We start from the raw sequence: 25,697 nt of genomic DNA on the forward strand, positions 1-25,697 counted from the left end.
TGTGGATGTGTTAACTAACCTTATTTTGGTAATGATTTTGCAATGTATATGTGTATCAAAATGTCACCTTGTACATTTTACACTTAAACAATGTTATCTGGTGAATTATATCTCGAAAAACCTAGGAAAAAAATTTGTCCCTTAAGACTTTGAAATAGTTACTTCTGGCCCTGAAACTTCAAAGTGAAACCTTCACTACAGGGAATAATTAGATCCGGAGGTTTTCTTAGAAGCTACAATGTTGCCTACCACAAGACGTCTTTCCCCACAGATTGCTACATGTGTGCACAGTGGAATGGAAAAGTCTGAGTAGCTAAAGGCCCTTTGTAGAGGGTGCCAAGGCCATTTGAGGATTTGTGGCTGTATCATCAGTTGCTAGACATGTTTGAATCTCTATCACACTCACATTTTCTCCAAAAAGTTCTTTTTTTTTTTTTTAAGATTTTATTTATTTGACAGATAGAGAGATAGCCAGCGAGAGAGGGAACACAAGCAGGGGGAGCGGGAGAGGGAGAAGCAGGCTCCCAGCAGAGGAGTCTCATGCGGGGCTCGATCCCAGGATTCTGGGATCACGCCCTGAGCCGAAGGCAGACGCTTAACCACTGAGCCACCCAGGCGCCCCCTTCTTTAAGCATATCCTCCAGAAAATTCTCCATTGCTGACTGATTCCAAGCACATTTGGCTGTTGTTGTAATGCTATTGTTTCTTCATTTTTTTCTGCTCGTTTTATGAAGCTGCTTCAAGATTGCTATATAATGTTTTCTGACCCTCCATCTCTGCGCTTGGTACTTGATACTCAGAGTCTGTGGAGAAATTTAAAAATATTTGGTATCTGTAAGTTCTAAAGAAGCTTATGGTAGGGATTAAATTGACAGTTCCATATGTGAATTTTAAGCCTAATTCAAATTATAAATTTGACATTTTGCTGTTTTTTCAAAACTTCCTTTCTTTGGGTTTTTATTTTCAGTTTACTTTTTTTTTTTTCTAAATCAAAGAAAATTAGTGCTGTGGTGATGTCTTCCCAGGAAGGAGACTGCCCACAGAATGCAAACTACTGCAACATCAAGCAGGGCATGTGAAACCACAGAAGCTAAGGATATCGTTAACAGTCTGGATGGGAGGTCTGGCTCTAAGAAGCAACAAAGTCTTCTACTCTCACTTACAGTTCTAGATATCAACATAAGCCAAGAGCCAAGATGATTTGGGTTTCTATTTTCAATGTAGAATTTGGTTCCTTGAGATGATATTGAACTATTTATATAACAAACATACAGACATTGAATCAATACAACTTCTCTGTGGCTGTTGCTGCTGTGTTGGGAAAAAAAGTTGTACATTGGCATTTTCAAAAATGTAGTTCTATGCCAACAACCAAGTAACAACATAAAAACAATATTTCTCCACCTCCTATTTTTATCATTGTGTTGTATCAGGATATAGCATGATGTAAACACAAAAGGCTCTCCCTCTGCAGTTTATACCTGACAGTGATTTCTAGGGAACCCAGCAGGATGGTGTTCCACTGGCCAACTTGCAGGAGAGACCAGAAGACATCTGCAGGAAAGAAACTGGAAGTACACAAGTTAATTCTTAGATGACAGATACAGGGAGTACGGCAGTTTTGAACACAGTGGAGAGTCTGTCTTGTTGGGGAGGAGTGGGAGAGAGGTGGGAAAAGGGCACTCAGTGAAAAGGACTGCCAACCATAGAAGAGAAAAGTACCTTTTGAGAAATTTACCTCCTTGGGGCACCTGGGTGGCTCAGTCCATTAGGCATCCAACTCTTGGTTTTGGCTCAGGTCATGATCTTGGGGTTGTGGGATCAAGCCCCCAGATTGGGCTCTGTGCTCAGTGTGTAGTCTGCTTCAGATTCTCTCTCCCTCTCCTCCTCATTCACTCTCTTTCTCTGTCTCTCAAATAAAGAAGTAAAATCTTTAAAAATAAGAAAAAGAAAAAAGAAATATACCTCTCCTTTCCCCACTAAAATCAATCATCTGGGTATGTGGGAGGGTCCTTTACTCACTTATGGTCCCTGAGAAGAGCTGACAGGATGGAGCAAAGCAGAACATGGACGAATGTTGGGGGTGGGAGCAGGATACAAGACCAACCGAGACTTGGGTAGAGCACTGCAGCTCCCAGCCATTACCTCAGCAGTTAGGGCAGAAAAAGAAAGAGATCTGCTCCCATACACATACGAAGTGTCCGGAGCATAGTCAAGAAAGTTGACCCAGAAAATCAGCGTTTGTTTCTCCTCTCCATTCCTATTTTTAGTGCCAGGCCAATATGACCTGGGAAATGCAGATTACATAAAAATTGAAATACTCTCTTGAGAAAAAGCAAACATACTCTTCAACATTCCCTTGGCCCATACTCCTTCACAATTTTCCATCTTCTCAGATAACAGAAACATTTCTCGGCTTCTCTGCTGCCCCCACCACTTACTCGTAATATAAGTCAAGGTGTAGTAGCCACGTAAAACCAAATTCTAAGTCATATCCTTTATCACAATACGCGTGGTTTCCTTCATCCGCTTCCTCATTTGTATTCCTTTTCCTGGTTAATTTCACCCCTCTGTCAAGTCACCTCATGTAAGATCTTCCTGCTTCGCTCTCATCCTGCACTCTGCACATTTCCTCTGCCCTCCTCCACTCTTCGGCCCTCACAGCCAGCCCCTTGTGTTCAGCCCTAAACTGCTGACTCAGCTTCCTGCCTGCAACCACTGTCCCCTCTTCTGTCCTCTGGAAGCTACCAGAATTATGTCTGCAGAATGCAAATCAGATTATGTCATTTCTGTAACTTAAAATTGCCTGTGGTTCTACAAAGAATACACTAGATTTTTAAAACCAGGAGTTGGGGGGATGAAGAGATGCATGCTGGCTTTCACAGAGGTCTATGAGCCCTCTGATACAGTACTCAAACACTTGTTTCATGAGCATGAAGTCTGTCTTTCATAAGAAGAGTGTCATGGATGGCTACAGATTTTCAAGAGATTCTGTGCTGTGACACAGCCTGGGCTCCCCACCCAGTCAACTAAAGCAGGGTAGTGCAAGGAGAGGCAGAGGAGCATGGGATGCTGGGGGTACCATCAAAGTTTAGAGTCAGGCGGTCCTGGGCTTCAGTTCTGGCTTGATCATCTTGCTGGCTGATCTGGCAAATGGGTGCAATTTGTGCAGGACTCCATCTCCAATTTTCTGTTATACTCAGCTCTGTCCTTCCCCGCGCATCAGCTGCTTCCCCGGCCTGGTTTTCCTCATGGTGACAAAGTGACTACAGCAAGTTCCTCCCTCACAACTACATTTCATGTCATCTAACAAGTAAGAGTTTTTGTGTCCTGGAACTCCCAGCCGACATCTGAGATACCTTCTGCTTGGACCGAGACCCCCCCCCTTCACTGGCCCACCCCTGAGCCTCCTCTACTGCTGAGGTTACATCTTTAGTCTTAAGTATCTCTTAAGCCAGTTGAATCCCCAAAGGAAATTCAAGGCCATTGTGAAGAACAATAGCTACAATATTCAATAATTAATATGACACAGACAACTATTCTGAACACAAACAAGCCTGTTCAGAACAGACGGCTGTTGGAAACAACCTGTACTTCCGGGCTGGTATTGCGAGCTGAGTCTCAGCTCTGCCTGGGGGAAAGAAGGAGGCGAGCTGGCACCTCTCAGGGGTCCACTGTGCACACCTACTCAAGAAGGGGCTAATCTTCATTCCTCAGATCAGTCTTTATAGCCAGAAAATCAGGATTCAGCTGGTGCTACTGCTGACAGCTTCCACCTAGAAAACAAGGTTCATACAAAGAGAGAAGAAAAGGCGGCTGCTACATCTCCCGTTCCCTAGAAAGGAAGACACCCATCAGAGAGAAGAAATACTCGTTGTAACGCTAAAAAATGTTTCTTAAAAAATCCACTTTAAAACTTTGGGTGAGTAATTTCTACCACTCTCACACATAGAAACACTTAGAAATGTATCACTTGATCTTAATTATTTCACTCCATTTTCAAAAGTTTAGCAATTCCGAATCAGGTTTTAGTCTACAGCAAGAAGACCATTTAACACTGCTTGCTATGGTTTAGTCATTTCATATGAAATTATTCACAAATCCCTTCTCAAATCCAACCCAGGAATCCGAACTGTTTTCACAAAACAAAGCCTCACATTATGGAGAAGCATACCCGGGCAACTTGGCTTCTCCTTTGCCTCCAAGTTCTGCTTTTCTCAGCTATGGGTCTGGAAGCTTTCCAAATGCCAGCAGGGCGGGGGAGTCATAACACGGGCTTGGCATGTGAACCTCACCACAGATTCTTCAGCGAAACGTCAAAGCAATAATGTGAGTGTGCTGGAATGTGGGGGGAGAGTGGCAGCTGTTCTTTAATCTTAGGTAGCATTTTCTTTTGAAAAATCAAATTAAAAAGAGAATGTGTGTCCAATGTAGCTGGTTTGCAAACCGTTGGTTCATTTGAAAATCTGAAGGAGCATTAACTGCTCTCCAAGGCAAGGGTAAATCTGTCAGCGTTGTGCTTCTTTTGTAGTCAAAGGACGCAGTCACCCTGGAGGAGTTCGACAAGAAGAATAACTCATTTTAGAATTTCACATTAAATATATTAGGGACACATGTCACCGTCTTGTTTCACTCATTCATTTATTCACTCATTCATTTCATTCAAGACATGTCTGCTGAGCACCCCTGGTTGTCAGTCAGTGTCTAACTCCTGAGGCTACAGGATACAACCAGATAGACTAAGTCCTTGCTCTCTTGGAGCTTGGAGCCTGTTTCCCAGTGAAAGGTGGACAAAAAAAAAAAAAAAAAAAAAAAAAAAAGTTTAAAAATATAAAACAAATAAACACAAAATAAATATATATCAAATGGTGATAAGTGATAGGAAAAAAATCAGTAGAGTTAATGAACACCAGGAGGCAGGGATCACTGGGGGGACATTTTAGAGGCTCCCTACCATAAGAAGGAAAGCATAAAAGTAGAAGATACATATATTCATATAATCATTGACATGGGTAATCTATGCAATATATTTTTAGTCTTTTTAGTACATTCTTCTTCCTTGCTTTCCAACAATCTAAAATATGCATGTCAGTGTTTCTTCCATCAATTGTTTTTAGCATGGTGTCCCTGTTCTGTATGCCATCTATTTTTATTCTATGTTAAGAAATAAAATTTCTTTTTCAAAAGATCCTATTCAGGATTTTCTTCCTTACATGATTAATTAGAATTCTACTTGAGTACAGGTAGAAACATCCATTATAGATATTATTAAAATCCTTGACATCTTTTCTAGAGGTACAAGGAACACCATAGTAAGTGGCCTCAAAAGTACTCACAAGCAAGTTTTGTGGCCAAGATGAAAAATACTTTGGACTATTCCTATGTTTAATAATCTACATCATCCATTAGTCTTCTGAAGTTACCTACTGAATGATGAAATTGAGTGTATTGAAGAAGTTTGTTCCCCTATCTGTATTCATCACCAAACTGTAAGCTTCTTGAGGTCCACCCTTGTATACACAGTGCCCAGCACACACAAGTGATCTGCAAACACATGCCAAATGAGTGATCAGCGGTGGCTTCAAAGGGAACCATAGGAAAACTCTGCCAAGACAGCCATATCTAATTTTTAAAAAATTATTACAGTCTTTATTTGATAACATACTTCAGGGAAGAATTCAAGGGTTTATGTATCAGGTAAGAGTTCCAAAGTCTCCTAGATACCAGATATCAGCTCCTGCGTAAGTGCAATGGTATAGATGGAGAGCTCAGTGAATAGAGTCCACAAGTTACTCTAACGAGCTACATATGTTCTGTGACTTGGCACTTGAAATAGATCGTGATGACACCAAGAAGATGGAGTAGAGAGCCTTCCATCCAACTGCAGCAGAAGCATTTTTCAACGATTTTGCTTAGTTTACTGCTCATGTTATGGGGATTGAGTGGGATTGGGTGGAGTTCCAAGATTAGGTTCCATCTAGAGAGCAGTGCTTTTAAAATGCTAGCAGAGGGCAAAGGGAAGGAAATTATAAGCAGGGAGATTTAAAGAACTAAAAGAGATGCTGGAACAAATGTGTCAGTCCAAATAGTACCAAATTTTGGCTCTTTCCGCCTTCTCCTGGACCGTTAGAGAAGGTTGAGGAAGGGAACCATACCTGGCTTTTGGCCTCCCAAGTCCCAGATCTTACTTATCATCCTGAGATGCCACTAGCTTTCCCAGTCTCTCACCAGATATTTCCTCTGCCTTTATTTTAAATTAAAAGATTGTGAAGGAGTGGATTATTGAGCTAGCAGAGATGACCACCAATGGCTAAGCTTGGCTTTGCTCTCCAACCACCACTGGCCTCCTTGTTCCTGCTGTGACCACCTGCCACACACGGGATTTACTCTCAGGCATGGTAGTAGCTGACTAGGTTAGGGCTACAGGTTTTTTGCTTTTTTGTTTTGTTTTGTTTTGTTTTGTTTTTTAGCAACTATTTTTTTACAAAAATAGTCTGAAGCATTCAGATGCAATATATTGCAATGACATCAATTCTGCAAAGCGTTTCCTGACCAACCCCCAACTGATTTAAATGACCCTCCTCCTGCCTTTCCTGCCCTGAGTATCTCTACCCCAGTACTAATCACGCTGCACTGTCCTCCCTGATTTACCTGTTCCTCTCCCCACTAGGGTGACCATTAGGATCCTGGCATATTAGATATACTGGATGCCACAAGCACTTAATATTACTTGACTGAAACGGTGAAATGAGTGAATGAAAGAAATGAGGATTTAATCAGGGGCATCATACTTCTCCATTCCTAACTCTGCTTATGCACTAAGCTGAGTGGGAAAGAAGTGGATAAGAATTTCTGGATGGTCTCTCTTACTTTAGTAATGTTAAGAAGCAACTTCTTCCATCTCCAGCACTACTATCACCAGGCAGGTTTTGTGGGAATGCTCACATCTGTCAGTTGGGAAGCTATGGATGCTATACACGTGTACTTTGCTGAACTTCGGGAGAGTTGAATGCAGAGAATTCGGGCAGAGATTGAATGCCAACTGACCTCCCTGAGCCAGTATAGCTGTCACTGTTTATTATGTTATACAGGGGATTATATAGTATTTATAGTATATAGTATTTATAGTACCATATTACATTCATAGTATTTACAAAGATCTTGGTGCAAGGCATGGTTTTCTCCACTTGGAGTCACGTAATCTTGGTTAGACCACTTAACTGTCTGAGTTTCTCCATTTGTACAATAGAGATAATAATTAAGAAGAAGAAGAAGAAGAAGAAGAAGAAGAAGAAGAAGAAGAAGAAGAAGAAGAAGAAATACCATCAACAAACACAGCCACACTGCTTTTCCCCTGTGGTGCAGTTGTTGTGAGGACCAAGGTGATGAAGATTGTGCAACTACTTCCTAAACTATAAAGTACTGTGCCCATCATTTCTGCCAAGAGCCTCTTTGAGGAGCAAACACAGGAAGCAAGAATTGACTGATGGGAATGAGTCCAAGATGTTAATATTCTTTGTTTTAGGAGAGGGACTTTCCAAAATCACAATGTCTTTATGAATCAGCAAAGGGGTCAAGTTCAAACTCTCCTTTCACATATGAACAGCTTTATCTTTATTTAATATCTCAAGATGTTGATGGGGAACAAATTCTGAGTAAACACACCAAGTAGAGTCTTATCTCTGGGGCTATTAATGAATTTTAAGTTCCAGGCGTCTCTTAAGATCTTACAAAGGCCAAAAGCTCTTGAGTAAAGAGGAAAGATTTTAAACAAATAATCCAAGATTACTGCCAACATTCTCCTTTTTTCTTTCTTTTTTTTTTTTTACTGCCAACATTCTTAAGAAAGACATTGCATATTTCTACATCAGTAGATGTGCCTGCTTTAGCGTGCTATATGCTAGACTTCCATGACAAAATTCCACATCTCAGTGTAGTTGCATTCTACTGGACCACAAATATCTTCTCTTGCTGGGGCACACTCCATCCCCAAGGCATCAAGTGTTTCTCAGAAAGGAATCAGAAACTCTGCACTCTTTCTTAGTTTTTTTTTCTATTGTTTTACCATAGATTCATTGCAAACAGCTTCCCTAGAAAGAAAAAGTAGAGTGGGATTTCCAGAAGAGAACCTGGCAGCTCAAGAGAGGGGACTTAATGCTGTGTGAAGTGTGTCTTCTATATATTTAGTCAATTCAAGCACCACTTTTCTTTGACTTTCCTCTCTGAAATAGGCAAAACAAGAAGAAATGGCTTTTACTGGGGCACCTGGATGGCTTAGTCGATCAAGTGTCCGGCTGTTGATCTCAGCTCGGGTTTTGATCTCAGCTTAGGTCTTGATCTCAGGGTAGTGAGTTCAAGACCCATGTCAGGCTCCATGCTGGGTGTGGAGCCTAGTTTAAAAAAAGAAAAAAGAATTGACTTTTACTCATGAGCACTCCACTGTTAAAATCAGAGTGGGAAAAATGGGTGGGAAAAATGGATGAAGGGGGTCAAAAATTATAAACTCCCAGTTATAACATGAGTAAATCATGAGGATGTAATGTACAGCATGGTGACTATAGTTAACAATACTGTATTGCATTTTTGAAAGTTGCTAAGAGAGTAGATCTTAAAAGCTCTCATCCCAATTAAAAAAAATTTGTAACTGTGTATGGTGACAGACATTAACTAGACTTACTGTGGTGATCATTTTGCAATATACACAAGTATCTAATCATTATGTTGTACACCTGAAACTAATATAAGGTAATATGTCAATTATTCCTCAATGAGAGAAACAATGAGAGATTAGCTTCTGCTCATTCTTAAATTATCAGCGGCCATTGACCAGGTTCCCCATTTTTCCAAATCAACCATTATATGTTCTTGTAGCCTTGTAGCTCTCTTCTTCATAATTCTTAGCCTAGTGGTGATTTTATAGTTCTGTGTGATTCCTTTGTTTAAGAGCACAGACCCTGGACCCAAACTACAGGGGTTAAAGTCCTGACTCTATCACTTACTAGCCTGGGTGACCAATCACCTTACAGCTCCGTACTGCTATTTCTTCATCTGTAAAATAGGGACAATAATAGTCCCTACCTCACAGAGTTGTGAAGATTAAACATGGAGAGATAACATGGAGAGCCCTTAGAACAATGCCCTCCACAGAATAAGTGCTTAATAGGTGTTGGCTAGTCGATCTGTTTTGTTGTAGCTCTGCCAGCTTCAAGTTTTATGAGAGCAGCATATCACCGCCTACCATCTGTCCTGGTGTCATACCAAAGAAACTTTTGAAGTAAACATTTGTTGAATAAATGAATAACTTATTCTGCAAGATTTAATCCAGGTTTACAAGTATCCCATTTTTGTAGTAACTCCAGAAAATAAGTAGAAAGCAAATCAATTATGATGGAGGTTGATTCTAGAACACTTGACATTTCAATTACTTCTTAGGCTAATACAGGGTAAAATGAATAAAATGTTAACACTGTCGACTAAGAATAGTATTTCAAAGAAACTCATGCCTATTATGTTTTGCATTATAGCTAAGTTAGTCATTTGTTTTGGGGGGAATGAAAACCATAGGAATGCATTTTAAATATTGATACATGATATCTTCAGGATCTAGTACTGAAAATTTATGGAAACGTTGAAGATCTACACTCTTAGTAACTTTCAAATATATAATACAGTATTATTAACTATAGATAAAACATTAAAAGATATAGCAGCACATGGTTCAGATTGGCCTTGCCCAAAACAGGCTTTGATGACTTCCCTACAAAGAGCTTTCTGGGATAGCAACTGAAAAGACCATCCTTATTATCATTAAATAAAAAATTATGAGGTTATTTTAAAAAAATCCTTGGTTATAACATCATCTTGAAGAGAAATAACTCTCAGATGTAAAAGCTGAGAGAAAATAAGTCAATATACTAAGACCATTGTATACGATCCCAAATAAGTGATTTATAAAAATGAGCCCTCAACAAACCTCCCAAAGGATTATTTAATTTTTGAAGCTTTTCCTGAAAGTACCTCCTTTACATTTTGCCATTTCTGTGAGCAATGATTAACTGTATAAGCCCCATTTTGCTATACTGGAGGAAAAGAGCAGGCAGTTGGGAGATCTGGCTTTCTTGTAACATACTACTAGGGGCTCTGGGAGGACTTCCTTGAAAATAGGTCTTTTCCCATCTCATTGATGATCTTAACATTTCTTTAAAGAGAGAAAGTCTATTTACTCAATGATTGGAATGAAGGCATAAAATGCAAATACTCTAACGACTTCCAGTAAAAATAATGTGTTGATGACTGACGTGGCCACTTTCTCAATAGATTTTGATAGGAGACAAAAGAATGGGGAAGCATTTTGGTGCAATAAAATAGATTAAATATTAGAAAGGGGAGGTTGTTGACCTCAAAGGCAAATGTCAACATAATAATTTGGGCCAACAAAACCTCTGATTAAATCTGAAATTAAAGCCTTAAATGCTCTCTGAAAACATACTCTTTGTTGGAAAATATCTTTTTTTTCTTGGATTTTCTTAGGGTTTCCTTCTCCTTTATTATTTTTAATCTGCATTATGGAAAATAAAACACAATATTGTTATGGCTTGTCAAAGAAAGCTCAGCTCTTTTGCTTCTACTGTTTTTGGCAGGGATGAGAAAACCTCAGTAACATAAATATTTTCATTGCATTATTGAAACAACAGAAATGACAAGTCATAAATGTTTATTTACTCAATTAATGGATAAATGAATGGATGGATGAATAAAAGAATGATGAGGGAGGAAGCAGATATACAGTTTTTGGAACGGGCGCAGCTTTACACTTAAGCAGTCACAGAAAGAAGGGTACTAATTTGCAGAGAGGAATTGGCACACAAAGACTGTACGTAAGCATTACTTCTTTCATAGTTTTTTTTGGACCAACGGTGGTTTATACTGGCAAAAAGGGTTTGACTTGTGCTGATATTTTTCCAGTTTACAGTGTAAGTCTAGAAATAATTTTCTATTTAAGCCATTGAACTAAATAGTGGATGATTAAGAGGCTGCAACGCTTAGGCGCACTGCTAAAGCCACATTCTCAAAGGTCACCGATTATTTCCCGATTTACAAGTTAATTCATCTTTTCTTTATTCCTTCCCTCCTTGACCTTTCTCAAGAACTGACATTCTTGACTACCCCATCATTGAAGACATCTCCTGTAGCTTCTGCATCACCTCCCTCTCTTGCTCCTTTTTACTGATGGCTTCTCTTTCGAGGCTGCCCTCTAATGGTAGGTATTGCTTTGTTTCAGTCTTCCATCCTGCTCACTTCTATCCCTCGGAGCACCTCACATTTGGATCCAACTCCGTCAGTAAATTCCTCTAGATTCAAGCCTGTATTCCGTAGTTTTGATCTGCCTCCTAAACTTCTATCCCACCCTTTCAATACTGGGATGAATATTTCTGCCTGGAGATTGCACTGGTGATTCACAATGAACAATGAAATTCATTATTCTCTGTGAATTGGCTGCTCCATTCGACTTCCTTTGTTTTTCTGAATGCTGCTTCCAGAAGATATGCTTGTAGCAACAGAAGAAGCTGCACTAGAAGAAAGCTAAACGTGGTGCTTGGGGAGGCGGGCAATAGTCCAAAAACAAATGGAGAAAAGAAGTTCGGCCAAACCATATTCTATATCCTAGTGATACTGAAAGTCCTATAAGATGGTCTCAGCTTAGGGTTTAGGGATTTTTGGTTTTGATTTTGAAGTTTGGAGGTTCTTTGGTCCTGGGCAGATGATCGTATCTCGGGCACAGGCAGTAAGATAAGGATTCTGTCATAAGAACTGAAGTAAAAGATCAGGGTCTAAGTCAAGGCAAGTTACTTAGTTTCCCTGAATATCATTCTTTTTATCACTTAAAAAATAGGGCAACAGTTAACTTGAAGGTTTTTTTATAGGTATTAAAAATAATACACCTCAAACATGTGACTCATAGTAGTACTCAATACGTACTAGTCATTATTACCACCATTACTTGATTTTCCCAATTTGAACTTGAGTTGTTTTTAGTTGTTTTCTTTAACCAACAGCCCCATGTCTCATTGAACACTAACTCTGTCAGTTTCACAGTCTCTTTATGATTTTTACTGACTCCACCTGAGGGCAAGTCCTGAAATGCACCAGCAGGAGCCTTCCAGTGGTATCAATGTTCAAATATGTTTCTTTCGATGGCACAACTCCTATTACAGTAATTCCCTATCCAAATGTATTGCCATGGCCTACCTTGCTTTCCAGATATGATCTGTTATTATCAGCACAGCACAAAGAGCCACGCACAATGTGGCCATATCCACATCCTCATTTTCCAATCTAGCATAATTTGTCAACTCACTGTTGTATTAACCCTACTCGATCCTGTTTCTATGCCTTTCATCACATTTTCCCCTTTCCCCAATACCTTCTCCTTTGCTCTTTAGCTCTGAAATCCTAGATACTTTTTTCCATATTGACTTAAATTACTCCTTCAAAAACCTTCACCAAATCACTCTAGTTCACCAAACAGTCTCTGCCACTGAATTTATAGCTCTTACTCTATAAGCATTTAGTTAGCCATTAGTCATATACATGACTTGTCAGTTTGTGGCCCATATTATTAAGTGCTTCCACCATCATTTGTGCCTTTCATGCCAACTATTTTAAGTCACCAACATTGTTGACTTTTCTTTAATTTAGGGACCAGTGAAGAACATGTTTGATAAACTTTGGGGTCAATACTAAACTTTTGCATTTGTTATTCATTCAATATGTCTACTTTACAACCTAACCTGTACAAGGCATACTGCTGGTTGCAGGATATAAAATGAATCAGATATAGGCTCAAGATCTCACAGTCTAATGAGAAATATGGACAGATGAATAACTGTTTAAAGTGCAGCAGAAATCCTATAGAAGACACATGCACAAAACCAATGTTATCACAGATACAGGTTACTTAACTCTGCTTTGGTAGAAGAGAAGGCCAGAGGAATATTCTCAAAGTAACTAATTCTTGAATTGCAGTGAAAAGATGAGCATGGGTTCTCCATAGTGGGAGGCAGTCAGGGAGAGCTTTACAAAAATAGCAAACAAGAAAAACATGCAAAGATATGGATCCCTAAGTACAATTTTGTATGACCGATTCATGCATAAGGTATATAGTAGTGGGGTTCAGAAATAAGATTGAAGAGAATGACCCTAAAACCAAATCATGAAGAGACTACATGCTAAGAGTTTTGGTCATCAGCTAGAAGGCAAGAGTTCTGAGGACGGAAACAATGAAGGGTTTTCGAAGACCTTTCAGAGGGAAATGATTAATTTGTGTTTTAGGAAAATCACTTGGAAAAGGAGGGAGTGAGAGCCTGATGACAAGAAGACCCAATAGAAATCAATTTCAACAGTCCAACAAGAGACTACAGCATTGGTCGCACAGAGAAGCCATCAGATTCAAGGGATGTTTTAGTGGCAGATTAAATCTGGGAATATTTGGGCATAGGTGAAGTCATGGAATTGGGAAAATTTCGAGTGATCCAAATTTTCTAAACTGCAGATAAACGATGATGCCATTAGCCAAGAAAGGGAAAAGAACACTCATAGTCCAGTGTTTGTTTTATAATACATTTCTCTTCCACTTCTTTTAAAAGGCTATATGTAAACAGAGAAGCCAAAACCATCCGGGTGAAAAAGGTGATACTTTATATTTTATTCACATTAATTCTTGGGAACAACAGAAAGCAATTATTAGTTGGAAAGAATGTATTAAGCATAAAAATTTTATGAGAGTGACTTAGTATATACAGTAATTTATGATAACATTACATGCTGGCAGATCTGTTTTCAGTTCTCCATTTTTAATCAAGACCAAAGAACTTTATGGAAGAGAAAGTAAACCTTTGAGAAAACTTCACGAATTGCTTTAATAACATTATATCACATAATTACATATTCTTACACTACTATTTTGAAGTTCATCCAGTTCTTAGGAAAAGACCATTTAAGCAACAATCTATGATTAAAGAAGAATCTATCCATGAGTAATTCTTCATGCTAAATAAGAAAAATATGTCAAACTTAATATTTTGATGCAATGGAAGTTGGGAGAATTTTAATTTGCTTAGTATTAGAACTATATAACCAAACATTTTAAAACCTGGAAAGGGGCTAAAGAATTGTCTGGTTCTGCCTTTTTATGTAACAGATGAAGAAACTGAGCATTATTAATGTAAGTGACACAAACAGGGCCAAAATTGGTAAAACCACTGCATAATCCATTAAAAGTTTCTTAAATGTCAATGTGGTACAGCTGAAAGGGAAAACTATTTCAAATCAAAAGAAATGTATTTCAGTTCCAGCTCTGACACTAGCTGTGTGGTCAGTGGCAAACCATTTAATCACGGTGACACCCAGTTTCCTCATCCATAAGACAGGAATCATATTTTTTTGTTTCTCAGGATCTCATGGGGAATAAATACAATGATGTATGTAAAAACCCTTTGTGTAAACTATAAAACCCTCAAAACAGAATAGATTGTATTTGTAGAGTGAATATTTAGCTACAATTTAACGAAACAACCTAATATTTATTGAGTAGATGCTCTACGCCAGAATCTTTTTTTGTATGCTATTGTATTTCATCCTTTATCAACCCTTGAAGCAAATGCTGTTTTCCAGTTTTGTAGATGAAAAACACAAGGGAACTCAGGGAGAGTAAATAACCTTCTCTAGATCACACGGCAGGCAAGTAGGGGAACGAGGATTTCAAGCTACCCCTGCTTGGTAATGACGTTACCAATGGACTTTCTACTACTACCCAACTCTGGCAGTCATGGAAAAGAAAACCACTTCCGGTGTTTGGGATAGCTGGGATGAAAAAGAATGAGGGCTGGGGGACAGAAAGAGAATCTGATGGACTGGAATGTAGGCATGAATTTTACTCCAGGCAATAAGAGATAATCCAGGTGAGGCAGGATTATATAGCAAAAGATTTTGTAATTCATGGTCAGAAGGAGAGCTAGATTCAAGGGCACCCAAGAAGGATGATAAACCGGGCTCTTGGGTGGGTTCATAACTGGTGTCCCTCAGACTCTTCCCCCTTAAGTAGGTGTTCAACAGTTTACAGTCCTGCAGCTGAGAGCTGTGTGGAGAAGGGAGAAAGAAGACCCCAGGCAGTAGGGATCAATCTCTCCTCTCTTGTCAAAAAACCCTGAGAGTTTGCCACAAATGAACATGTTCCTTTCAGCAAAAGAAAAACACTGAAATTAGCCAGAGCAATTTGGATTGAGATAGTTAGAGGGGGAGGGGTGTGTGTGTGTGTGTGTGCGTGTGGTGTGGAAGTATGTGTGCGAGCACCTGTAGGAGGGAACATCTGGATGAACTTCTCTCCTTTCACCTTATTCTAAACGTATTTTAAAGGTACCTTATTTTGATTGCCAGGAGAGGAGTTTGGATAAACACGTTTTATTTTAGTATGCCACTGATACTCCACCGTCTCTCACAGATGAGTACTCCAACAATTCCTTATTTTACTCTTCATCTGGCGCTTGTCAAAAATTTAGTTTGATCCAAATGAGATAAAGGGAATATTGGGAAGGCTGGCAAGCAGAATGGGATGGAAGGTGATTTTATTTAAAAAAATTTTTAAGTAAACTCTATGCTGGACATGGGGCTCAAACTCATAACCCTGTGATCAAGAGTCACGCGCTCTGCCGATTGAGCCAGCCAGGCACCTATGGAAGGTGATTTTTAAAGTGAAACATTGGGCAGGTTAGAACAGAGAGGAATGGAAGGTAAGAGCCATCCACAGGGCCAATAACTAGCAAAACTTAAATTGAAAAAAATAAACAACTTTCCCAAAGTTTAGACCTAGTTCTTCCTCTTACAATGTAATTTTAGGCAAAACCCTTAAAACAGTTTCATCATCTGAAATCTGGCGTATTTACTTAGTTTTTTTTTATATATGTGCTTACATGTAAACATATGCCTAGCCTTTGTCAGACACACACACACACACACACACACACACACACACACAAGCTTTTTTTTTTTGGGGGGGGGGTGAGCTTTGAGAACAAAAGGCCCCAATAACTGGACAGCAACAGCTAACAGACAAGATGGGTTCCCTCATGTCAAGGGAGAGAAAGTAAAATTTTAATCAGGTTGAATGACCATGAGGCTGAATGACCAGTCAGCACAATCTGAGGGACAAGCTTGCACAAAATTCTGCAAAATTCGCAGAAAAATCCTTGCAACACATCCTACCATGCTCTTCAGTCTGCCGCATTCTCAAGCTGCTATCAGAAACAATGAGCTGTATTCCGCTCGTCACTTTGCTCCTAAAGTTGCCTTTTGGAACACGAATCTGACCAACCTCAATAAGGACACAAAACCTGAAGGTTTTGCCTATTTAACCCCAAGCCTAAACCGTCCTTCCCCTTTGGAGCATACTTTTGGTTTGTTGCCAAAGGCTGTGTCTCCCTGGTCTGCAAACTGTATGGCAATAAAGTTTTCCCTTGCCTCTGACCAAATCTCTGCATTCCAGGTATTTTTTGTTGACATTCCTTGATGTCAGAAGTGGGATGTAAAGAGACTCCTGGACCCCTCTCCACATCCTCCCAGACCATTGCATCAGGAACCTGCAAGAGCCCCGTGAGCTCAGGTGCTCCTCAGCGGGAGATATTCGGGAGAGTCCTCTCACATCCAAGACCACACACATTATCTGGTTGTGGCCTCAGGAGGTTTTTTTTTTTTTTTTTTTTTTTTGCCTGCGTAGGAATCCTACTCTCCAGGAGGGTCTTCTCTCATTAAGGTTGTGATATCTCACACTCCAGAAGGGCTTATCCCTCATTCAGGCTGACCACCAAGGCACAGAAGGATGTTGTTGTTTGGGACCTGAGCCTGACCGACTTCAATATGGGCATAGAACTTGCGGTTTTTGCCTATTTAACCCCAAGCCCAAACCTTCCTTCCCCTATGGAGCATACTTTCGGTTTGTAGCCAAAGGATGTGCCTCCCTGGTTTGCAAACTGTATGGCAATAAAGCTCTCCCTTGTCTCTGACTAACTCTTGGCAGTCCAGGAATTTTTGTTGACAGCTTTTAATAAATATACTTATCACATAGCAAGCACTTTATAAGTACTAACTCTTTCATTCCTCACAGCAACCCTATGAGGTGGGTACTATTACTTTGCATATGGGTACTATTACATTTTGCATATGAGGAAACCGAAGTAGAGAACATTAGGACATAAAGCTAATAAGTGGCAGAGATGGGATTGGAACACTGGCTGGCTGTTTTCAGAATCTGCGTTAATCTTTCCACTACGATACTTAGCCAATTTACAGAATTACCGTGAAGAGTGAAGCAGAACAGTTTACCTTTCCATAAGATAATTATTTTAATAGCCTTACCTATCATTTCAACGTTTTTAGTTTTGTGGACTGCTTTGAGAATCTAGTGAAATCAATGATATTATACCAGCATAGATATACATAGCATAAAAATTCTTGTGCCATTTCCAAGATGTTATAGACCTTGAAAGTCCATTCATGGACATCAGGTTAACAAAAAAAGTCTGACAAACTTGGTTGGGTCTCCTAAACCTCAGTCTCTTCCTATAAGAAATAAGACTGAAAATACAGTGATCCGTTTCCCAGCTACCAGTTTCAGGACTGAGAGATACACATATAATTTAGAGATAAATTCTATACCACTTCGGATTTCTTAACTGTGTGTTACACAGAAGTCCTGGTTCAAATTTCCTTTAATAGTATATATTCAGGGTTAAAGATGGAGTAGGGGAAAAAGAGTTTGGCAGAAGTGTTTAGTTTTTGTGGAATCCAAAATACAGTATTTGAAAACTAGTCTGGAGGGGTTGGTGGCATTTAGCCATCCCGAGTTCCAAGAATCACATCTTGTCAGCTTTCACAGATTTGCTATTTGACTTCAATTATCTCTACATCCCATCTTCATTAGAATACATTGGGTGAGTCAAAAAATGGCGCTATTCAGAACCACGTTAAGAAAAACCTTCCCACAAGATGTACATTTCTCCACTTTTTCTGACACCTAAAAGTTCTGAATAAGGTTATTATGTTGTTGGAAACCCATTGTGATTCAAATCAACAAGTTCAATAGAGAAAGCCCAGTAAACAATTAACTGTGGCTTACAATAGCTGTTCATATTCTTGCTAGCAGACCCAACAGCAAACCCATATTGTTTACCACTGATTACTAAGACCAGGAAGCAAGAAAGCAAAGGCATTGTCAGCTGTTTTGGTTTCCAGTTGGTCGTTTCTCCGAAAAAGACGCAATTGTCTTTTAAATCAAATCCTTACTTTTTTTTCTATTTCGTGTTGATAGGTCCACTTATAATTAATGAATAAGTAAAGAACAGTTGTGTAACTTAGCAATATTTTAAATTTTCTCTAGTTGATTCATGAGCAGCTGCAAAGATACTGACAAGATTATTTTATGATTTTAAAAACTTAAGGTGAAATGTTCTGGTGTATGTAAGAAATGCCAAAAATCACTCTTAGTAGCCCAAAAAGACTATCAAGGAAGTCATAATTTGCATTCTTAAAAACTGATGTGAGCCACTTAAGTCAGGAAGAGAAAAATCGGAGTGTGCATGTGTGAGCGCGTGTTTAAACTGGTCAATGAACCAACAAAGCCTAGTTCTTTACTCTTTGAGACAATTTTACCTATTAAGCTTTCACTCCCTGGTCACACACGTTCTACCAATTTCAATTCTATTTCTGAATTAGGGTTTTGCTTAACTTGAAAGAATATTCATCAAGAATTGGTAAGCATTGTTATCTATGTATCAAGGAAAGTAGAGAGAGACAAATTAGCTCAACCAATAGTGGAATTTAGCAGGTTTTGTTCCAACTAAGAATTCTCAAGGAAACAATGTGAATTTAGTAAGTTGCATGTCATACTTTCTAGTTAGTCAAAACTGTTGGCCAGTGATAGTCAATGAGATGGTATATAGAAGTACTTTTGTCCTTGTCCTTTTCCTTAGAAGAAAAAGTCACTATGCAATACTAAGGTGGTCTGATTAGAATACTTACTAAGAAATAGGTATTTTTTACATACATCAATATGATAGAAACAAGAATTATAAAAGAGAAAATTTGCTTGGCTCAAAGAATGTCTCAGATTCCCTAATATGTTAGTGCTTTCTCTGCCACACACTACTGGCAATAACTCAATTTGTTTATTCATTCATTCTTCCATTCCTTTACTCACCCAATACATATTTTGTTTTAACAGGCTTTAAAGTAGGAGTCCACAAACTTTTTCTTTAAAGATAATAAATACTTCAGGCTTTGTGGGATATAAGATCTCTAACATAAATACCTAATTCTGCAGTTGTAGTATAAAAGTAGTCACAGGCAATATTTAAATGATGGGGTGTGGCTGTGTTTCAATAAAACGTAATTTATAAAAACAGACGGCCAGTTTCCTGCAGGCCACACTTTGCACCCTCTGCTTTTAAAAAGTAAATGCTTATGTTCTGGGTAAAATGCAAAGTTGTTTAAAACATGTGACTTGTAGTCAACAAGTTCACAGTGTCCTTGATAGAAATAAAGGACTCAGTCCAGTTTCTTCAAACTCTATAAAATGACTGCCTTAACTTAAATGCGTTTATTTTCATTTTACACTCACTGAAGATTGGTCATTTCAAAATAAAACAGAAATGTTATTTTCTCCATCAAATAAATAGGCAATTTAACTAAAATCTTGTTCTGGATGCTGAAACTGCTTAGTATATTGTACAAGTTGACCAATGACAGAATTCTGTTTTAAAGAAAATGAAGGACATTTAAAGAACAATTAAAAGACTATGAACATCAGTTCTACTCTGTGAAATTAAATGCCCATAAAAATGTTTTTTCCATTATCAAATTAGGAATATCAAATATCCACTTGGGACCAGAGGTAACAGTACTTTGAGGAAAACTTTCAGTTCATCAAGTAAAGAAGTTACTTGGTAAGTACAATTTATTGGTAGAAAATGAGAATATTTTGGAAAGGTTTGTGCTTTTTTTTAACATGAATAACAGAGGTTTTCTCTTGTTTGTCTACATTTCTGCCATAATTTTATGTAAAACCAGCTCCCTCTAGTGATGACAATCACGTTTTTCACCAAGAAAGCAAGAGGCTTTCTTCACTATGCAAATAAAACCCTTTGGAATTGACTCTCAATATACATCTGAGGAGATTAAGTTTTATTACAAAGAGACTCAAAATTCTAATAACCTCCTGAGCCATTCTTTAACAGTCTTTCTTATTTTAACACTATTTCAAAAACATAGTAATATGGGGAAGACCTGGTGTCCTCTGATTCAATTTGCTCTGTTTGCTCCCGGGAAAGGCAGGCCCGGACAACTGAATCAACTCTTTTATATCCAATAGAAATCAATTCAGTTTTTAAAAAATCCAATGCAGAAATTAATGATTCAATGTAAAGATATGAATTTTTGTTATAAATGCTGATTTCTACATAAAAATATAGTCCTTTAAATTGACATTTTTTTTTAAAGATTTTATTTATTTATTTGACAGAGAGAGAGCCAGCGAGAGAGGGAACACAAGCAGGGGGAGCGGGAGAGGAAGAAGCAGGCTCCCAGCGCGGAACATGGAGCCCGATGTGGGGCTCGATCCCAGGACCCTGGGATCACGCCCTGAGCCGAAGGCAGACGCTTAACGACTAAGCCACCCAGGCGCCCCTAAATTGACATTTTTAATATCCAATTGTTTAGATATACTTTGATATCATGAGGATGAAAACTTAAATGTGTACTTTAGCATCAGACAGCTATTGAAAAATGGACTCCTCACCGGAAGCCCTTAAATTTGTCTGTGGTTGATATGATGTAGACCAGAAGTTGTAACTTTTTCTGCAAGAGAAGAAAAAGGGGGGGGGGGCAAATAATGCAAGAAAATGAGTTTTAAAAACTAATACATGAATGAGAAAATATATAAGTAGAAAATAGAAGAGTAAGATGGTAGGAGGTGGGGAGAGAAACTGGTACTTTGAAAGGCTAAAAAAGAGCTACCAGCTCCCTGAGTTTTAAGAAAGAAAAGAGATAAAACATATTCACAATTAAGAAAAAAACTAACTACAAAAATACTTAATAGAATTCTACACGCAATTTTATGAGAAAGATTTGAAATTCCAGAAGAGATGGCTCATTCCTAAAAATATTAATTACAAAATTGACTTAAGAGTAAGTAGAACTTAGTAGCCCAATTAACACAGAAAAGACTGAAAGAGTAGATCGTTTTACCACTAAAAAAGACAGTAGGATTAGATAATTCTACAGGTGGATTCTAAATAACTTTAAAAAGAAAGATTATTTCAAATTAATTCAAATTATTCCAGATTCTAGAAAAAAGATGAAAACATCTTCAAATGATTTTATGAAGCTAACATAATATTAATACCAAAATGTAACAAAAATAGAATGGAAAAATGCCTAAAACTATAGTTCAATTTCACTTGTAAGTTGTAAGTAAAAAACTTAAAAATATACTTAAAGATACAATTCAGCAAAATGTTGAATGAATACGACAACACTGAACTTATGGGTTTAATATAAGGATAGTTTAATATCAGAAAATCTATTAAAGACAAATTAAAGCAAAAACATATATCTAATATATTCTGAAAAATATATTTTCTACATTAAATGAAGTAAAAGAAAACTTCCTAAATATGATAAAGAACATAAACCCAAACCCAAAAGCAAACTGCCATTCTAATTTGGGCATACTAAAACTTGTCTTTTATTTTTTTTTTTTTCAAGCTGAAACTTGTCTCTTTTTAAAGATTTTATTTATTTATATATTTATTTATTTATTTATTTATTTATTTATTTGAGAGACAGAGAGAGAGACAGTGTGCACGAGCACACAAGGTGGGAAGGGGTAGATGGACGGAGAAGCAGACTCCCCACTGAGCTGGGAGCCTGACGTGGCGCTAGCTCCTAGGATCCTGGGTTCATGGCCTGAGCTGAAGGCAGACGCTTAACTGATTGAGGCTCCCAGTTGCTCCTAAAACTTGTCTTTAATATCAAAAATAAATAAACGAGCTTCCTTTAATATTAATTGTTCGACATCTTTTTGGAGATTTTTGCAAATGTATATGACAAAAAGATGAAAAATGGACATAAGTATTGGAAAAGACAATATAAATTCACCCTTTTGCTGATGTACTATGATGGGTTTACCTAGGAAATTCATGGGAATATAAATAAAAATGAAACAACCAGAATTAATAAAAGAATCAAGTAAAGTGACTAGAAACCAGAAACATTACAGAGACCAACAGCATTTCTTTACCTGAGTAATAGACAGATGGGGGTGAAATCACACATTCCATTTACTCCAGTGGGGGGAAAATCATATAAAATACATAAGAATAAATTTAAGAAGAAGTCATGGTACATATGGGATTGTGGGGACTCTAAAATCTTAATGACATAAAACTGAAAGGAAAAAGGAGAAATAGACATTTAATATCCTCCTTTTTGTAACTTATAAAGCAAATAGTAAAGATATAGAAAAGTTGAGCAATTCTATCAAAAAAGTGTGCATATTTGAAACATATAAAACAGTCTACCCAAACAGAGCCGGAGATACATATGTCTTTCAAGTGTACATCAAGGGAACACTTTACCAAGATTTAGCATACACTGATTGATAACACAAGTCATAAAAATTTTGAAGAATTTAAATCATAGAGTATATTCTCTGATCATAATGAATTTAAAATAGAAATCAATAAAAATACATCTTAAAAATCTTCAAATATGACCACATGCTTCCAAATAGCACAGGGAAGTCACAAGGGAAACTAGAGAAGATTTGGTGGTAAAAATTTCATGTGGTGCTACTTATATAAGCTACATACATATGTTAAAACACTGAATTTACAGATTTTACTATATCTAAATTATAACTCAATAAAGTTGATTTTTTAAAAATACTGATGAAGACAAATTTTGTATTGCTGTCAATTCTATAAAAGTTATGATTTCAAGTTAGTGTTTAAGACGAAAATTTGGTATGCTTAAAATATAAATATATCTTCTGGGGCGCCTGGGTGGCACAGTGGTTAAGCGTCTGCCTTCGGCTCAGGGCGTGATCCCGGCGTTATGGGATCGAGCCCCACATCAGGCTCCTCTGCTGGGAGCCTGCTTCTTCCTCTCCCACTCCCCCTGCTTGTGTTCCCTCTCTCGCTGGCTGTCTCTATCTCTGTCAAATAAATAAATAAAATCTTAAAAAATATATATATATATAAATATATCTTTTAATGTATGCTTCTTGTACATCCGTATACCTTTTATAAAGAGACTAAGAAAAATAGGAAGAAACATGAATAGAAAATTCAAATATAATAATAATGGCCCTTAAACATATGAAAAAATGATCAAACTCACTTATAATTAGAAAAATGTAAAATAAAGCTCCACTGTTTTTCACATGCCATTTTTACCTATCACATTGCCAAATATTAAAATGTAAGATAATTCATCCTGTTTGTGACTCTGTAGGTACTCTCATTCACTGCTGGCAGAAATTAAAACAGATACCAACTTTTAGAAGTGAATTTGATAATATTTAACAAAACTACATATGCATTTATGTTTTAATCCAGAAATTTCACTTCTAGGAATTCACCCTAAGGACACACACTTCAACAATAAGAACATACATATGCACAAAGTTACCCATGGCAGCACTATTTTGTAATTGCAAAAGAAAGAATTTAACTGCCATATGTAGGACTGTTGTTGAATGAACTATGGTATAACCATACAATGGCATACTATGCAACCATAAAAAAGAACGAGGAAGCTCTTTATTGAACTGATTTAGAATAATTTCCAAAAAAAACCTAAAAATGCAAAATGTGAGAGTACCTATAGTTGCTACCTTTGTTTAAGAAAGACTAAGGAATAAGAATATATACGCATCTGCTCATTTGCTCAAAAAGAAACAAAGGAAACATAATCAAGAAACTAATGAGATTGGTTACCTACAGGATATCAGTGATAAAGAGTACAAAGAATGGAGGAAGGAATGGGGTAGAAGTGATGGGGTAGAGACACTTTTATGAATGTAACTTTGTGCATAGATTTAACTTTTAGAATTTCGTTTTGTAAACTAAAAAAAAGGAAGAAAGAAAGAAAGAAAAAAGAAAAAGAGAAAACCCCAAATACAGAACACAAGCAGGACAAGTGAACCTAACTCTATTTCAAATGAAATACCATAACCACACTGAAGTGAGGAGAGTGGAAAAGAGTTAACCTAAGTCACATTTGGCAACAGTAATTTGATTAATTTCAAACTAAAGATAAAAAGAACTATAACTTAATGTTGAGTTCTAATTACTAGATTGGTTTTTCAAATGTTACAAATTAACGGTTCTGAAATTAATGTGTAGTTTAAGATTGAAGAAGTAAAGTATGTAATGGGATTGAGGTTTCCCATTGTCAGAAGAAAGGGGGAAGGCTGAAATACACCCTTTTGTGTTGAATCAGAACTTGAGTTATACACATGGGTATTTTTTAATATTACAGATACAGAGATATAGACAGATAAATACAGATGTGTGTATTTTCTACTCTCTGCTGAAAGGACCGAGCTGTAATGACATTCCAGTAGCATTGAGATTACTTAATGCCTACATCCAGGTTTCTGAATACCATTCTCCACTAAAAGGACCCACTCTTTGAAGAAATGGCTGAGTCCAGCATGGGGCTGATCAAACACAAGATAAGCCAGGAACATTTTGTTGTGTCAGAAAGGTAATAATAATAATAATAGTAGTAGTAGTAGTAATAATAATAATAATAATAATAAAATGGCCACATGTCAAAAAGACAGGAGCCAGTTTAAAGGAGCTCCCACTATCTAGTATGGGACGAGTTGAACAAAAAATTATTATTATAAAAAATTATAACCATTTAACAACATAGGAACCTACGAGTTCATACAAATATAAACAAACAAATAAATACATATTTTGGGGAAAAGGAAAAGAAAAGCTCTTCCACACAATAGAATGCCAACTAGTACAAGTAAAAGTAATGACAGAATTAGAAAATAATCATCGGTCAAACATCATGGTAATAATTGATTTAGGCAAGAATCATCATTGCATGCTAATTAGTGAGGGGCAATCTGATGATAAACAGTACATTTTCAAGGTCACAAAATATCCCTTCATAAATTAACAATGACAAATAGAAAAACAGCAGCTACAACAGAGAAACTTGGGAGACAACACCTTAAAACCACATGATCAATGTTAATCTTACCAGAAATAAGACAGATATCAGGAATCTCCTAATGACATGTATAGAGAAAAACATAGTATCATTTCTCTGGTACTCTTTCAAAGATGTATACCCGAATATAATTATAAGTAAACGTTAGACAAGCTCAAATTAAAGAATATTCCACAGAACATTTGCCCTTCGTTCTTCAACGATATCAATGTCATGAGAGACAAAAGACTGAGAGACTGTTCCAGACTGAAGGTGACTAAAGAGACATGGAAATTTTTGATCCTGGACTGGATATTGGCCACAATATTATTTTTTATTTTGCTAATAAATACATTCCTGGAACAATTGTGAAAACCGAATAAAGTCTGTGGATTAGATAATAGTACTCTGTCAAT

The 25,697-nt window shown here is 37.4% G+C and overlaps 1 protein-coding gene across 3 annotated transcripts in view; it reads right to left on the bottom strand.

Moving 5' to 3' along the window:
* Positions 1-2,441: 2,441 nt before the first annotated feature.
* Positions 2,442-25,697, bottom strand: part of ARHGEF26 (Rho guanine nucleotide exchange factor 26) — a 504,613-nt gene continuing 481,357 nt past the window's right edge. Inside the window, exons 16-17 of one of the 3 annotated variants that reach the window (XR_008960675.1) lie at positions 4,175-4,549; positions 2,442-3,776 (exon numbers count right to left, since the gene is read on the bottom strand). The gene's annotated coding sequence lies outside the window, so the exon portion shown is untranslated. Of the gene's footprint in view, positions 4,550-4,875; positions 8,391-25,697 lie in introns of those variants that run through there. The other 2 variants (XM_048216114.2, XM_057316046.1) reach the window with 2 other exon arrangements.

Source organism: Ursus arctos, unplaced genomic scaffold (genome assembly GCF_023065955.2).
Source record: "Ursus arctos isolate Adak ecotype North America unplaced genomic scaffold, UrsArc2.0 scaffold_20, whole genome shotgun sequence".
NCBI lineage: Eukaryota > Metazoa > Chordata > Mammalia > Carnivora > Ursidae > Ursus > Ursus arctos.